The sequence below is a fragment of the Cetorhinus maximus genome, chromosome 19 (genome assembly GCF_964194155.1).
Source record: "Cetorhinus maximus chromosome 19, sCetMax3.hap1.1, whole genome shotgun sequence".
Lineage (NCBI taxonomy): Eukaryota > Metazoa > Chordata > Chondrichthyes > Lamniformes > Cetorhinidae > Cetorhinus > Cetorhinus maximus.
In genome coordinates this window covers 69,033,783-69,049,926 of record NC_135897.1, presented here as the reverse complement: position 1 = coordinate 69,049,926, position 16,144 = coordinate 69,033,783, and the positions used below count along the sequence as shown (strand labels likewise).

The 16,144-nt window shown below is 44.2% G+C and overlaps 1 protein-coding gene across 11 annotated transcripts in view; it reads right to left on the bottom strand.

Moving 5' to 3' along the window:
- Positions 1–15,824, bottom strand: part of vwa5b2 (von Willebrand factor A domain containing 5B2) — a 147,172-nt gene extending 131,348 nt beyond the window's left edge. For 6 of the 11 annotated variants that reach the window (XM_078564040.1, XM_078564052.1, XM_078564053.1 and 3 more), the window contains exon 1: positions 15,674–15,824. The gene's annotated coding sequence lies outside the window, so the exon portion shown is untranslated. Of the gene's footprint in view, positions 1–13,827; positions 13,890–14,929; positions 14,948–15,670 lie in introns of those variants that run through there. The other 5 variants (XM_078564045.1, XM_078564041.1, XM_078564046.1 and 2 more) reach the window with 4 other exon arrangements.
- Positions 15,825–16,144: the final 320 nt, after the last annotated feature.

Genomic DNA, 16,144 nt, shown 5'->3' with positions numbered 1-16,144 from the left:
AAGGCCATGCCAGCCAACTCCATTTCCACACAGCAAGAAGAGGCTGGTGTTCTTGATGGGAGAGGAAAATGTCATTTCTTGCCCCTCATTTTCTGAAACAATCCTGCCAAATTCCAGGTGGGATCATAAAGGAAAATACTGAGCTATATGTCTCACACAAGGAGATTCCCAGCCTCTTTGGGCTAAATTTGAAGGCAGTTTATTAAATTGCTGCGCAACACTAATCTGTCAACTGATATTAATTATATTCCAAATCTCAATTTTAGTGAAATAAATAGGTAAATCTCTCCAACTGCAGCTATAATTTGTAGCACATGCCTACTTCCGTTTTAATGTATTTGAGATTAAAGTAACAACAATTTGCAACATTCTAGAATCAGGAGAGCATTAAACTGGATTATACAGCACAAATATTTCTGCTTAAACCACAAGGTTAAATGTTGCTGGAATTTATGGCCTCAGGTAATTAAGTTTGTAAGCTTTACGCTATTTTTGATCTTAAAAAAGAGCCGCGTGTTAAAATCACATGAGCATCAGGTAAATAAACAATTATATAGAGATTTTAATGAAAATAATTTCCTCATGTATCATGCATGATCTCCTTAGCTTCATTTGTAGCATGTTAAACGAGTTATTCTTTGGTAAGGATTTCCTCTGAGCTCCTTTGTTGTCTTTAATTAGATGGTGCATACATTCTGCTGTGCACTTTTATATGGAAATAGGCTGAGTAGAACAGAAGACAGTTGAGTGATAGTAAGATGCCATTTGTCAGAACATGGGCTGGACCTGTGCTGAGAAGTGGGGGTGAGCTTCATTGTCATAGGCTAAAAAAGATGCTTACAACTTTGTGTTGGAAAGCAGGAGGCTAGTTCAGGTCTTATACTCACAATATATTGTTACAGTTTGGGTGGAATGTTTTCCCATGTAGCTTTATCATAATGCTACTGGAAACAGCCTGAACATTACATTCTGTATTTTGATTGGGCACACAGCTGTTTTGGCAAGATTCCCCAAGGCCCACGCTATGATGGTAAAGTGCTTTCTTTTAATAGTCATACAGTATATTTCAAAATCACTTACCGTTAAAGTAATTGACGTTACAAATTATTTTTTGATGTCAAGATATGCAAACTTCACTGGGATAATTCATTTAACACAAGCAGCCCAGTTTTGGTACAATTGAAGCTGAAGTCATTGCATGACATTGCATGCAATCAAAATGGTAAAGTATGCTTCAGTTTATTAATATTGTATTAAGGGCTTTGAGTTTGGCATTGCACTTCTTGTGGAAGAAAAGTCATCTATTGAAATTAGGTAACAAGCTGCAAGTGACAAAAAATAGTTGCTTTCTACAACACAACTACAATAGTTATGCATTTTTACCCCCAGCTACTACATATCTGTACTGGAAATAGAGAAAGGAAAAAAGAAACTGAGCCCAAAAAGCGAGAGCGAGTGAACAGCAAGAGATGCTCAAGGTGCATTGGTAGTAGTGGCTTAATATGTACTGGAACAGTCTATAAGATGGCTGCACCGCTCTGCTATTCCTTCCAGGAACTGGCTCACAAACCTTTTGCCCTTTAAATTAATGGCTTTGCTTTTGTGCCACTTCAGGAGTCCTAATTGTAGACTGTTAAATTATGCAAGGTTTATTTTATTACAAGCAATCGTTTGAGGAAGAATCTGAGCTGATCATGCACTGAGTGATTCAGTTTCATATCATGATACCTTTCAGTAAGGCAACATAATGTAATCATAATGGGGATGGGGGTGGCTGGGGTTGGAGAGGGATGTTGAGGGATGAAGAATTGTTCTAGACACAATGTATAGCCACATTGTAAACAGACTGAAAAGAACGATCCAAACAATTCCTTCCTCATATTCTGTATATTTAATATCTAAGAATTTGCGCAGGCATCTTATAGAATTATTTGAAGTTAGTACAGGTGATAATCATTGAGTTTTACAATTCCCCAACTATGAAAATACAGCAAAGTACCCCTATCAAGTCTGAAGAAAAATATGTAATGAATTCTGTTATTTCCAGAGAGAGACTATTTTAATTGTAAAAGCCCATGTATGATAAATCTGTCAGTGTGATGAGTGAAAGTGCTTTTACTGTAATTTATGAATGAATTATTCTTTACTTTGGCTCAAGTCTGGTCTCTCTGCACCAGCATTGGATGCCAGCTGAATCCGGTTTTGATGAGCAGGTTTAGGTCAAACCATATTTCATTCAGTCCGTGGATACTGCCAGAATTAGTAAATGTACAGTAACCCCTTGCTGTTAGGTAAAATCCAGGCTGTTAGAGACTGATTGTCTGGCTCTATGATAACTGATTCTACACATTGCTGGAGTGCATCACATACCATTCAGTAGGGCCACACAGTGAGCAATGAATCAGTGCATAATGTTGTAGTGACATTCAGCAATGGTTTGAAAAACAATTGGGTGCATTTGCACTCAACTGCATTGGCCTCAACTGATAATGCAACATCAACTGATTAAAATAATTTTGGGGCACTGCTGGCACTTTGTGTATGATGCACTGAGAGTGCCATAGTGGTTAGGATGGAATGTCAGGTGCCAGCGACTATGGAAAGCTGTAGGCTGCTTTTAAAGTGCAACAATTTTGTTTTAAATGATTGATGCACAAAGGCTCTTTTGCAAAAGTGGCTGCTGAAAATCAATAAGATGAGGGGGCATAACAAGCTCCAGTGCAAGGAAAGTAATATAGGGGACATCTAGCATCTTCAGCAATTCTAATGTACTGCAGTTGGACTGCAGGGAGGATCCCAAATGTAAGGAGCACTCATGGCCTTAATGAGTTTTGTGCAATATTGGTGGAAAGCACTCTGGACTCTTCAGTCTGCTTTATAGTGCAATGGATGTGTTAGGCCTTGGGCTTTGCCCCAAAAAGCACTGTTGCCTGCCATCACATTATTGTATCCATACACTTATTTCTCCTCCTCACAGACTTTTAGTTCATGCATTGATTTCTTTGCCCAAAAAATATATCCACAGCCACCCAGTTTTTAACCAAAGCTGCTTTGAGGTGCATGAGAATTACCTGTATTGATCAGAAGCCCTGATTTTTTCTCTCTGGGGAAGTATCTCTATCATTCTTTTCTTCTGGCTAAGATAACAATTTCACCAAGCAGTGTCCTACAGTGAAGCTGTGTCCTAAGAGAATAATGAATCATACAATAACACTGCTTGCCACCACACTGCTTTGGTTAAAACATTTAATTGCTTGACACGTACACATATCTCTTGTTTGCTGATCAAAGTATCACTTCCTCAGTTTGGCTCACCTGATCCTGATCTTCTGGCTAATCCTACAGGCATTCAGGTTAATTGCCATTATGGAAGGAAAGTATAATTTCTTTTGAAAAATTGGACTTTGGGGTAAAACCCATTACATTAAGCAGTGATCAGCTGTAACACACGTTAGTAGACAAACTCAGACTAAGCTGAACCTTTGAAGGATAAGATCACAAAATCACAGAATTGTTACAACGCAGAAGGAGATCATTCAGCCCATCATGTCTGCACTGCTCTCCAAATGAGCAATTCACTTAGTTCCATTCTCCACCTTTTCCCCGTAACCCTGCACATTCTTCCTTTTCGGATAACAGTCTAATTCCCTTTTGAATGCTTTGATCGAGGCAGCCTCCGCCACACTCTCAGGCAGTGCATTCCAGACCTGAACCACGGGAAAAAAGGTTTTTCTCATATCACTTTTGCTTCTTTGGCATTTACTTTAAATCTTGCCCTCTTTTTCTCAACCCTTTCATGGTTGGGAATAGTTGCTCCCTATCTACCCTGTCTAGACCCCTCATGATTTTGAATACTTCTATCAAAACTCCTCTCAGCCTTCTTCTCTCCAAGGAAAACAGTCCTAATTTCTCCAATCTATCTTCATACCTGAAGTTCCTCACCCCTGGAACTATTCTTGTGATTAGCTTTTATTATAAGTGTGGAGACTTATCCCCTCGGTTGTGAATTGTTGGCGATTTAAAAATGTTCATTTTTTTTTTCTTACTTTTCCTTTCTTTTTCTCTTCCCCTCCCTCTCTTAATCTAACCTTTTCTTTCTATATCCAATTTGACAATGTATTCACCCTATTTCTCAGTCTTTCCTCTGTTTATTTCTCAATCCTTTAGTCTCATTGGTTTGGGAGATACATTGTTATCCCGTCATTCACCAAGGTCCCAGATGCCCTGTTGCCCTTGCATGTCGAGCAGCTTTGTAGGAAAATAAGTCTGACTAACAGGGCACGTCGAGAGATGCTCCCTGCAACAAAATCTGGGCTATTATATTAATTTCAGGGCAGAAACAACTGGTCCCATTGGCAGTGGGCATCATGGCGGATGTGAGAGGACAATATGTCGAGAAGGCCAAAAATCAGTTTCACACCATCGTTAAACCAGTTTGCGATCGTCCGCTTCGCCTGTTATGGCAGACCATGTTTCCCACCATCGCACGTCGGGAACCTAATTTCAATACTTCAGCATCTCAATATAAGCCCTAAGCACCGGAATCATCCCCCATGTCAAATTTACTACCACATCGGCATGCTTCACAACTGCACTTAAAAGATGTGCACCTGGCGGGCTGAACTTCAAGGGGAACTCAGAGCTGAGTGTGCATAATCTTGTGCAAACCTCATGAGCATTGCCTGTAGGACATCAAGGAAGACATGCCGTGCATTCAGTGATGGGGGGCATGGGTGGGGTGGGGGGTGGGGGGGGAGCGGGGAGTGCAGAGGCACGGGAAAATCACTTTTTCCTGGCTGGCTTTCAGTGCAGTGCTGGGGAAAGGGCTGCAGTGAGGGTGGGGCTGGGGGTGGGACACAGGCAAGGCAGCACAGACTGAAGGAAGTACATAAGCACATTGCCCGAGGAGGAGGATGGGGGGGATTGTTGAGGGGGGATGGAGGGTGAGGGAAAAGCTTGTCAAAAGTGAACATTCTGCCGCAGCTGAGACTGTTCAGCTGCAGCTCCAATGACATGCTTGGAGTTGGGCCTCCGAAGCATTTCTGCCCACTCAAGCAGTGCAAAAGCACGGCAGTGCCACCAAATGCTCCAGGACTTTTCACCCCTTGGGCGCAGGTTACAAATGAAGGTGCATATTAGGGGACAGCAGAGCAATTGGCCAACTGGGCAAGTTGTATAATCCCCTTGTGAAAGATGGCCATGGCACAGTCACTGGTGGAGGCACTCACAGGCCCTTGCAATGTCTTTAAGGTTTGGACCAGTATCCCTCATGGTTCAAACTAACAGCGTGGCCTTGCAGTGCAGGTTAGGAGAATGCCTGTGCCTGAGCTGAGAGCACAGCGTGCAGTTCAGCTGAAGCTGCTGCTGCGGTCAAGTGGAATGGGGCGAAGGTGGGTGGGGTTTCGGACAGCCAATGAGTGAACTGCACGCTGGCCATCCAAGTGGTGTCTACCACTATCCGGCATGCGTGGAGGGGCCTTCAGACTTAACCAAGAGAGGTTCTTAGTACACATATGTTAACCCATGCGTCTACTCTTTGATCCTTGGCCTGTGAGCTAGAGCTGGCATGGTCACAGGAAGAGGGCATTTGGATCTGCTAGACATTCCTGGAGTCACCTGGGTGGATGACCCTGGGGTATGCAGCTGCTGGTCCTCCTCCCTCTGGGTGCCCGATGGCCCCTGGCTGACTCCTTGAGGAGAAAGGGAAGCTGGAGTGAGAACAAGCTGCCGCGCACCCCTCTCGCGTTGACACTGTTGGAGGCCAACTGTGGCATTGGTGATGGAGTTCAGGCCACGCAGCAGTGCAGGACCGATGTCCTGGACCAAGGTCCTCATGGCGGCCACCATCCTGCCTTGATGCATCGGCATGCCAGCACCTCCATCATCAACAGACTCCTCCATCATCCCTTGCAACCTGAGGAGTGCACCAGACATCCCTTCCTGATGCTTCTCTGATTGTCTTTGTAATTCCACCAACTGATTGAGGACCGAGTCCAGAGGCTCATCATCTGACTTGGAATCAGCAGATTCCTTGCCTCCAGCAGTCCCCTGAGAGATGGCGACCAAGGATGTCCCTATCTCCGCCTGCTGTGGAACAGGTTGTGTATTGTGCTCACCAGATTGTGATCCCGAGGCTACCCTACATCTAGGCCCCGCGGAGGTATGTTGCTGCACTGATGGAGGGTGAGCACCATGACGGGTCTTCAATGTACTGCCCTCAGGGTCCTCATCTGAGGTGCTCTTGGCGCTGGGGTTGGTGTCACAGTTGCCTGAAGGTGACGTGGCGGACGTGTCAAGGACAGAACATGGAGATTATTCGTGCTTGGCAGCCGCCCTGAAAGCAGTACAGTGGAATCAGAGTAACTTTGAGAGAGTGCTGATGTTGTGCAGGATCCTCATGTGGGTGTTTGCCACCGACCTCACCATCGCCGCAGGAATGGTCGATGTCCTCTCCGGTCAGCTCCAACACTTGACTCTCGAACGGAGTGAGGACCTTCATGACTGGCACTCCATCCCCAGTCTGGGACCTATCCTGGTAATCATGCACAGTCTTGGCCTGCATAAAGACAGATGGAGAGAGTGTGAACAAGGTGCATGCCAGGCCAAATGAAAAGGATGCCAGGTGTGCGTGTGTGCTGAGTGGAGCCATAGACGGGGTGAGGAGACGATCTCCAGAGGAGATGAGGTCAAATGGAGACGTGAGGCTGTGTGTGAGAGAGTGAGTGGTGATGCCCCTTGAGCTGGCAGTAAGTGAGATGCCAGTGAATGTGTGATGGGCTTGTGAGTGGGTGAGTTGAGGTTGATGAAATGGTTGACTTAGCCAGTGACATGGATGAGATCATTCATCTGTTTTCTGCACAGGATGGCTGACCTCTTGTGTGGAGCATTAGCAGTGACCACCTCTGCCATCGCTCCCCAAGTTGGTGTGGTGAGACTGATGGACCTCTTGCGGCCAGAGCTGGGGTAGAGGACTTCACAGAGGGCCTCCACAGCATCGAAAAGGTTTCCCAGGGATGCACCACTGAATTGGGGGCTGCAGTCTTCCTGGCTTTGGGGGTCATGTCTTCAGCGGAGCAGTCCTGGGCTGCAAGCATTGAGAAGTGTGCGCGTGGCTGCAGTTTAAATATGGTGCCCGGCATGAGGAAGCGGTGAGATACCGGAGTTGTAGGCCAATCGGAGGTCTGCCACCAGTGATCCGTCATGGTTCCCGTGACTGCATAGTTTATGAGGCGGGAAGGGAACAATATGGTACGAAAACTCGCCATTGCAGTCAGCGGGTAAAACGTCTTTTCTCACGCCCACTACCGTACTTAGTGCAAATCTGGGACAATTCCACCCTCAGTCATCTCCAGAGATGAATTTAAAAGCCAAGGAGCAAATCTTGTCTCTTTCACACTTGACAGTGTTTGCAATATATTGGAACCCACATATGATAACCCAGTAAGTACAGTTAAATAACATTGTTGTTGTGGTGTGTTTTAGTTCACCCAGAAAATCGAAGTTGCTGTGGCAACATACGCTTCTACATGCATATTGTCATCTGGAGCTAGGGGGCAGAATAATGTGGGGGTGTGGATGGCACACACGGCACAAACCACGCCGTTGTGGAGCCGGCATGCTCCACGCCAACATGCTCTGCAGCTATAAAGTGCTGCAGAGTTCATTAACCAGGGCTGACTGGGACTTCCCCCCCTCACTGGCTGGCAGCTCCATCAGCCCTGGCAGCACCAGGAAGGTGTCAGTGGCCACTGCTGGGACTGCAGAAGGAAAAGAAGATCAAGGCTCATGGATCCCCAATGCAGGTGAGCCTGGGGTCTTGGGCCAGGAGGGTTTGGGTAGGTTAGGGAGAGGGGGTTGGTTTAATGGAAGGAGTGGGTAGGAAAGAAGGTGGGGTTCGACCCAAGGGGGCCCACTCCCGTTCAGCCAAGGGCAGCCCCTGAAGAATGGTCCCCACTTCCTTCCCGCCCTTTGAACATTAAAGTTTAGAAAACAGTCCTCCCGCTCCCGCTCCGCTGCCCATGCCAAACGTTTTATGGCATGGGCAGTGTATTATGGGGAAGGCAGTGGCACGATGATATTGTTGTGGGATTAGTAATCCAGAGACCCAGGGTGATGCTCTGGGGACCTGGGTTCAACTCCCACCACAGGAGATGGTGAAATTTGAATACAATAAAATCCTGGAATTAAGAGTCTAATGATGACCATGAAACCATTGTCATAAAAACTCATCTGGTTCACTAATGTCCTTTAGAGAAGGAAATCTATCCTCCTTACCTGGCCTGGCCTACATGTGACTCCAGACCCACAGCAATGTGGTTGACTCTTAAATATCCTCTGAACAAGGGCAATTAGGGATGGGCAATGAGTGCTGGCCTAGCCAGCAATGCCCACATCCCATGACTGAATAAAAAAAACTATCTGGGTCCATTGTCTTGAAATCAAGCCTAACTGACCCTTAATTATTAATTTAAATATGGTGGGCGGGCTGCCGATTTGAAATGCCTACCTACGCCCCCCATATTATGGGGGAGTGTTTGGGGGTGAGCAGGAAGGTGGTGGGGTGGGAAACACGCCCGACGGAGGCACGTAAAATTGAGCCCATGGATAGTGACGGAAGAAGCTCCAACTTTCGTTCCATCATGTGGCTGACCAGGAATTTCGCCCGCTCTTACTGCCTGCCATTGACGTGTTGGAAGGAGTAACAGATTGATACTCAACCTGTTTGGCTGTGTTATGAGATCCCCTTCCTTGGCCATCAAGTCCTGAAGTGGGATTTGAACCCAGAGCTTCTGGCTCAAATGCAGGAGCCACAAGACCTCCCCCTAAATAACACTGCACCACATGTAAATGATTATAAAAAGTGAATGAAAGTCTATCAATGAATTGAATGCTGTGAATTAGCATTCCATCATCGATAGCTGCACCTTCAGCATCTAGACCCCTCACTCTGGAACTGTCTCTCTGCCTCTCCAATTTTCTTTCCTCCTTTAAGACGCTCCTTAAAACCCACGTCATTGACTAAGTTTTTGGTTACCTTAATGCTTTCTCCTTTAGCTTGGCTTATATGAAGTGCCTTGAAATAATTTTCTTGAATCCAAAATATTTTAGTGCATGATTTTGCATCTACAACACCTATTTAATTTCCCTTCTCCAAGAGTGGTTTGTTTTGAAACAGTCAGCAACAGCGTCATTTGAACTCGGAGGCACCAGCCTACAGGCCGCCTGCTCAGCCTATCAAAGAGTTGATGATGGGAGGAACACACTTGCTCCTTTGCCCCCACTCCTCCACATTTCCCCATTCCCATGCCTGACACACATTTCCCTCTCCTGAACCCACATATTTTTGGGATCTCCGGGCCCCTGATATTGGCCCCTGACCCTCATACATTCCAATCCCTGGCTTACCAGCCTCGCATTCTACAGCCCCCTGTTCTCCCATCCTCATGATCCATGGTCTCTGCACCCCTGCTCCATACTCTTGGGACGCTCCAATCCATTGCCTTTTGATTCCCTACCGGATTCCTGGCCCCAACCTCAGAGACGATCCCTGGACCCACTTACATGAGGGCCACTGTGACACCCTCCAGCCAGCACCGAGTATCCCCTTGCCCCCATAAGACCTCACCCATTGTCTTTCGGAAGTGATGTTCAACCAAGACCCTGCCTGCTCTCTCAGATGGGCATAAAGGATTCCATGGCACTATTTCAAAGAAGAGCAGGGGAGTTATCCCTACGTCTTGACCAATATTTATCCCTGAATCAACATTATAAAACTGATTATCTGGTCATTGTCATATTGCTGTTTGTGGGAGCTTTCTGTGCACAAATTGTTTGCAAATATTATTTTGAAGCCCTCCTTAAAGTAATTCAGAGTCAGTAGACTTGAGTAATATAAAAACAGGAAATGCTGGAAATACTCAGCAAGTTAGGCAGTATCTGTGGAGTAATATGGTAGCTCCGCATTGGTCTTTGGCCAAACAAATCAGGGTTCTGCACATGAATTCTAGTACATATGCACAGAGCATTAGTCACTGGAATCTATAAACTGATTAAATTTGATACTGAACCAATGAGTCAGGCCATATCCATTTATAAGACAGTTTAAAATACATGTAAAAAGTCCCCAGATTGTCCAATCAAGCACTTGCAAATCTTTGTTAAGTAGGCTTTGCACCAGTTACTTATGCTGCAGCTGCACTGAAACTGAAATAGCATGAAAGTAATACCTTCAGCTGGTCTCTTATCACTTATCGTAATTTTATCCAGCTAAATTGACTCACAACTTACACTTCACATTCTGTATTTTGGTGAAATAAGTTACTTTACCTTGGCACAGACTGTATTGTATCTCTGACTAGTTAATCTATGAATGTTATTGGAATGCAACAACATATCTTAGACAAGTGAAGGCACGCTCTTGGATCATGACACCCAGTTGTAGACAATGCAATGCTCAGCTATTAAGCTGTCTTCTGGAGTGGCCACTGATATGTACACTGACTTTACATAATGATACAAGCAAGTGTTGGTAGATTTAAGTGATACTCCTGATTTTGAATTGCTCCACCCCAAGCATTTTACTTGCTCATTTATTATACCAAAGGCTGATAGCCCTGACCTCCCCCTGGCTAACTTTGAAATTATTCAAACACTATAACAATCGTATTTTATTAGATTCATGGTGCACATTTTTTTTTAATCGCAAGACCTCACTGATAATCGGATGGTCCTCACTGCAAACATTTATGCGAGTAATGACAGAGCTACTCTGTAGTGCACAATCTGGTATATAAGCTACAAGCTTTAAGATTGTGACATCCTTCAATGTCTGAGAGCAATGAAGCGTGCCGATGTTGAGATTGTGATACTGATTGGAGGCTCCATTACTGCTGGTTAAATTATCCCTGGCTGTCAAACATCTTTGAACTTAAGCCTAAGAATCAATAACTCTTTCACTTTAAATGGGCCAGACACCAGTGATTCCTGACAGAAGTCACACAGAAAGAAATCAAGCAAGAAGATTCCAAATTAATCCCTGTGTAAGTAGTGAAAATTAGGTAAAGATTTACAAGAAAAAAAAACTGCTGCATTAGTTTAAATCAGTGAGGATTCACGTTTAAAACCTGGAAATGGAATAGAAATTGGCCGAAGGAGTCTGAATCAGGAGTAGATGTTAGAGAATTTAGGTGAAGACGGAGACAAGCCTGGGACCCGACCATTTCTGATTTAAATCAATAACTTGGATTCAAAAGCTCAGTGTAAACTAGTTATATCCACAGGCAATAGCAAATGGACAGGGACAGTAGAATCTGAGGAAGCAAAATGAATTAGGCAAAATGGCCAGAGTTTTCCATGCCTACATCTGCCAGCCCAAAATTTCAGGTTAATGAGCGTAGGAGCAGAAAACACTGGCTAAAATGAGATTTGGAAAAACTACAGTAGAGGTGATCATTTGGTCCATTGTGCATGTGCTGGCTCTTTAAAAGACCAATTAGTCCCAATCCCATTTCCAAAAATCCTGCCAGTTTTTCCTTTTCAAGTGTGTTCTCCTCTAACTCAGGCCCCTCAAGCATTCTCGATTTTAATTAGTCCACCATTGGTGGTTGTGCCTTCAGCTGTATAGGCCCTAAGTTCTGGAATTCACTTCCTACACCTCCCTTTCTTCCTTGAAAATACTCCTTAAAGCCTATGTATCTCTTTAACCAAGCTTTTGGTCATCTGACCTAATATCTCCTTATGCGGCTTGGTGCCAAATTTTGTTTTACATGCTCCTGTGAAGCACCTTGGGGTATTTTATTGCTTAAAGGTGCTGTTGTTGTTTTTTTGAACATCACTATTGAGTCTGCTTCCATCACCCTTTCAGGTCATAACAATTCATTTGGCGGGAGACAGCGGCATAGTGGTAGCATCACTGGACTAGTAATCCAAACGCTCAGGCTATGCTCTGGGGATATGGGTTCAAATTCCACCAAGACAGCTGGTGAAATTTAAATTCAACAAATAAATCTGCAATTGAAAGCTGGAGCAGTATTTTCCGCCCGTCAGGGGAGGGAGGTTGTGCGGGAGTGGGCGGGCGGATTCCTGATCGGTACCCCCGCTTGGGGACGCGCCGCCATTTTACATGGGCGAGCCAATTAAGGCCCACCCAGCGTCACATCCGCTCTGAAACGCTGACTGCTCCCTGTGCGGGTGGGGGGGAAGGGGGTTTCCTGAGCTGGGAGTGCACTCTTTCGCGCATGCGCGTGGAAGAGCACACAGGTCTCCCTGAGGCAAAGTGCCGCCTCAGGGAGGTTGGTTGAAGTTATAAAATTTTTTAAAGGTTAGAAAAAATTTTCCTGACATGTCCCCTCATGTGACACTGTCACATGAACTGGGATATGTCCATTACTTTTATATAAAAATATTCCAAAAATTTAAAATCCCTCATGAAACCTCATCCCGCTTGTGGATGGGGTTTCATGCTTTTTCGGAAGGCCGCCTGGGCTCTTCACCTGCCCAACAACCTTAAGGTTGGACGGGAAGTTCCATTAATCATTTCAATTACTTTTTTAATGGCCTTAATAGGCCATTGACAGGTCAGCGGGCGCGCAGCCGGGTCGGCTGCACGCCCGCCGAACCGAAAACCTAAATGACGAGGGGAGACATCAGGACGCACGCCCGATGTCACCCCGCATCATTTTACACGTTGGCGAGCAGGCCCTGCCCCCACTCTGCTCTAGTCAGTAATGGTCAGACCATGAAACTAACATCGATTGTTGTTAAAAAAAGAACCCATATGGTTCACTAATATCCTTCAGGGAAGGAAATCTGCCATCCTTACCTGGTCTGGCCTACATGTGACTCCAGACCCACAGCAATGTTGATTCTTAACTGCCTTCTGAAATGTCCTAGTAAGCCACTGAGTTCAAGCGCACTTAGGAATGGGTAACATATACTGGCTTTGCCAGTGACACCCACATCTCAAGAACGAATAAAACAAAACTACATAAAACAAATTCTCCTCAGCTCACCCTGGTTCCTTTGCCAATTACCTTAAATCTATGCAATCTGGTTACTGACACCCATGCTAGTGAAAACAATTTCTCCCTATGTACTCTATCAGAACCCTTCAGTGGTGGTTGCAATTTTGTACAGACAAGTGCAAATCCTTATACACAGAGAGAGAAAATGGATGATAAAAGTACCCCATGAATGCTGCAATCTAGAAGCTAAATGTTGGACAAAAATAATCAAGAAGGCAAATAGAAATGCTGAAAAACATAGCAAAATGGTAGAGTGCAAGTCAGCAGAAGCCATCTTTATTTTGTAGAGCGTTTGAGTGCTGTATCCAGTTCTCGTCACTCAATACAGCAGACACAATTCAAATTCTGATGGCAGTGTAGAACACAAAGCCACACGACTGATCTTCGTGTGATCAGATGATTTAGTTATAACAAAAGAATGGAGAAGCTTTCGACTTAGCCTTGAAAGAAACCAGAGGAGAAGTGATCTAATCGAACTTTGTAAGATGCAACCAGTGTAGGAAAGAAAAATCTGAAACAATAAACTGTGACAGTAGACAAGAGGACATAAAGATATAAATTTGTCCTGGGTGGTAACGCAAAACTGGCAATGAAGACTTCAATGCAAAAGAAATTCAGGCAGCCTGTAAAGTGAGTTACCGAGGTGCTGTCATCAAATTCCATTTTCTATTATAAATCAGGCAGATATTTGATGGCAGCATTCTGTCCCATTTTTGTGGCTCATCCATTTTTTCCAGTTTCTCCTGAGGAAGCAGATTCATTTTGCGGTACAGTTCCATTTGAGATGAAATAAGCAAGTACGTACCTGAAATTAGGCCTAGGACCTTCTGACCCTGCCAGGTCCAGTTGTGAACTTGCTGATGAACATAACTAAGCCTTACGGGAAGCTATTGCATATCTATATCACAGAGAAGCTTCAGGGTGTCATTCTATAATAATGACTCAGTTTTCAGTGATGAAGAAATAGCCTCATTTATGTTTGGAATTCTCTATCACAACCAAAATAAAAACTGCACCAGATTCCATGATCACCCAGTTGGTGAATACATTGCTCAATCTTGAACTGAGCTGCATCATACCAGGATTGGATTCAATGCTCAGTCTGTGTTGAGTTGGCTAACCTAACTCTAGTGGTCGGCTAGTAGTAGGGACCACTGAAACTGTTCCTAGGCCAGGTAGTAAATATCAGACAGTAATCTTGCTCTTATCCAGTGATTCCTTCTGAGAAAGGAATTTTTGTGGAGACCATTGGGAAACTTTCAAGTCAGACCCAAAATCGGTGGTTATTGGTTTAACAGGTTAGAGTGCGAGGACAGGTTGCTTAGATTAGGCTTGTACTCCTTTTAGAATAAAAGATTAAGGGGGTATTTAATTGGCGTATTAAAAAGATTTGTTGAGTTGATATTTTCTCTGATGAGATGGCAGGAGTCTCCCAGAAAAAGGGGCATAACCTTAAAATTAGACCTAGGCCATTCAGGGATGATGTCAAGAAGTACTCCTTCACAAAAAGGGCAGTGGAAATCTGGAACTCTCATCTCAATAAGCTGCTGAGGTTTAGTCAATTGAGAATTTGATAGTTAGACAAGGGTATTAAGGGTTAAAGAACCAAAGTGAATAGATGGAGTTAAGATTCGAATCAGCCATAATATAAATGCTTTACAGAATAAAGCTCTAGAGGCTGAATGGCCAACTTCTGTTCCGCTTACCCAAAGTCACGTGAGTAGCCTAACTATTTTTCAGGTTCAGGTCTCATTTAAGTTCTATTGGCGAGAAACAGGCAGACTTGCTGCAGTGGAAAATGGGTAGGCTTTGGCACAGAGGTGGCTGGCAGGTAGGGCCTCTTGTGGGGCGAGGGGCAGGATCTACGGGGCAATCACAAAAAAACTTTTCAAAAAGCAAAGGCTTACCTTTTCTGAATGGTGGCAGTGGTCCCTTTAGGGCTGTTTAGGCTGTTCAATTTCTGGAAGATCTTGGACCAACATGTCTAAGGCTGGTATTTTCAGGGTCACAATCTTATACATTTAGATTTTCAAGGTCTGTAATCCAGAAAAGGAGGACTCTGCTTTTTGCCCTCTTAGATGGAGGCTCACAAAGGGGATGAGGCAGTGGGAATCACTTGGTAGTGACCGAGGGTGGAAGTCCTGGCTATATTGATCTTTCCTGCTTAACCAGCGTTACTGAGACCAAATATAGAGGTCATACTGGCTGAGGTCAATTTGTTTAGCACAGATCAGGGTTTGAACCAGGAACCTTCTGGTCTCTACTGATCTCTGTCTTTTACCCATTGACGCAGCACGTGCTCTTTTAGCAACAATTTATTACAAGTGGTAACCTTGCACGAGAGGGGAGGCAAGTCTCAACATCTAATTGACGTCTGAATCCTGAGTAAAAGGATATTCTGCCTGTCGCATTCTCAGTACAAAACTGACTTCACATTTCACAAGTGGAAAATCCAAATAGCCCGTACCTGACATCAAAGTATTTTCTTTCAGCTTGTTCAACAATTTCCCTCAAGTAATTGAGGAATTCTAATCAATTGTAACGGCAAAAGAACCAGAAGCTGCCAGGGACTGCCCAGTTTACACTGATCAAAGAGCCAGACATTACAAGGCAAACACAAACAGTTGAATAAACCAGTAAAATATTACCACCTTATATTTCGGATCCTCGTTTTCTTTCATACGGTGGATACGATTTAGTTTTCATGATACTCAAAAGTTACAGAATGAAGCTTTTTTCTATTCCAAATTAAGCTGTGCATTTCTTCTGTAAATCACTAGGAAAAATGAATAATGTAGCTGGCGGTGCTGTCACAGAGACACGTGTTCAGACAAGATGTAATTGTTAAATGTGACGCAACATTGTACTGAAATATCTTGATGTTCCATGGCGCACCAGCATAAATATCTTGTACATTCCAAAGTAGAAAACAGTCAGACAACTGTAACCACAATAGAGGTTTTTAGATTGGGGTGGAGTCATCTGACATGAGAAACAGAAGTGTTTTGAAAATTCCCTTGTAAATTAAACATCTTTACCCATTAGTTCAAGATTTTAAGCATTCTTTTGATGTCCTCTAAAGAAAGGTGTGAACTCTGGAATCATTTTACACTGAGCAGCAA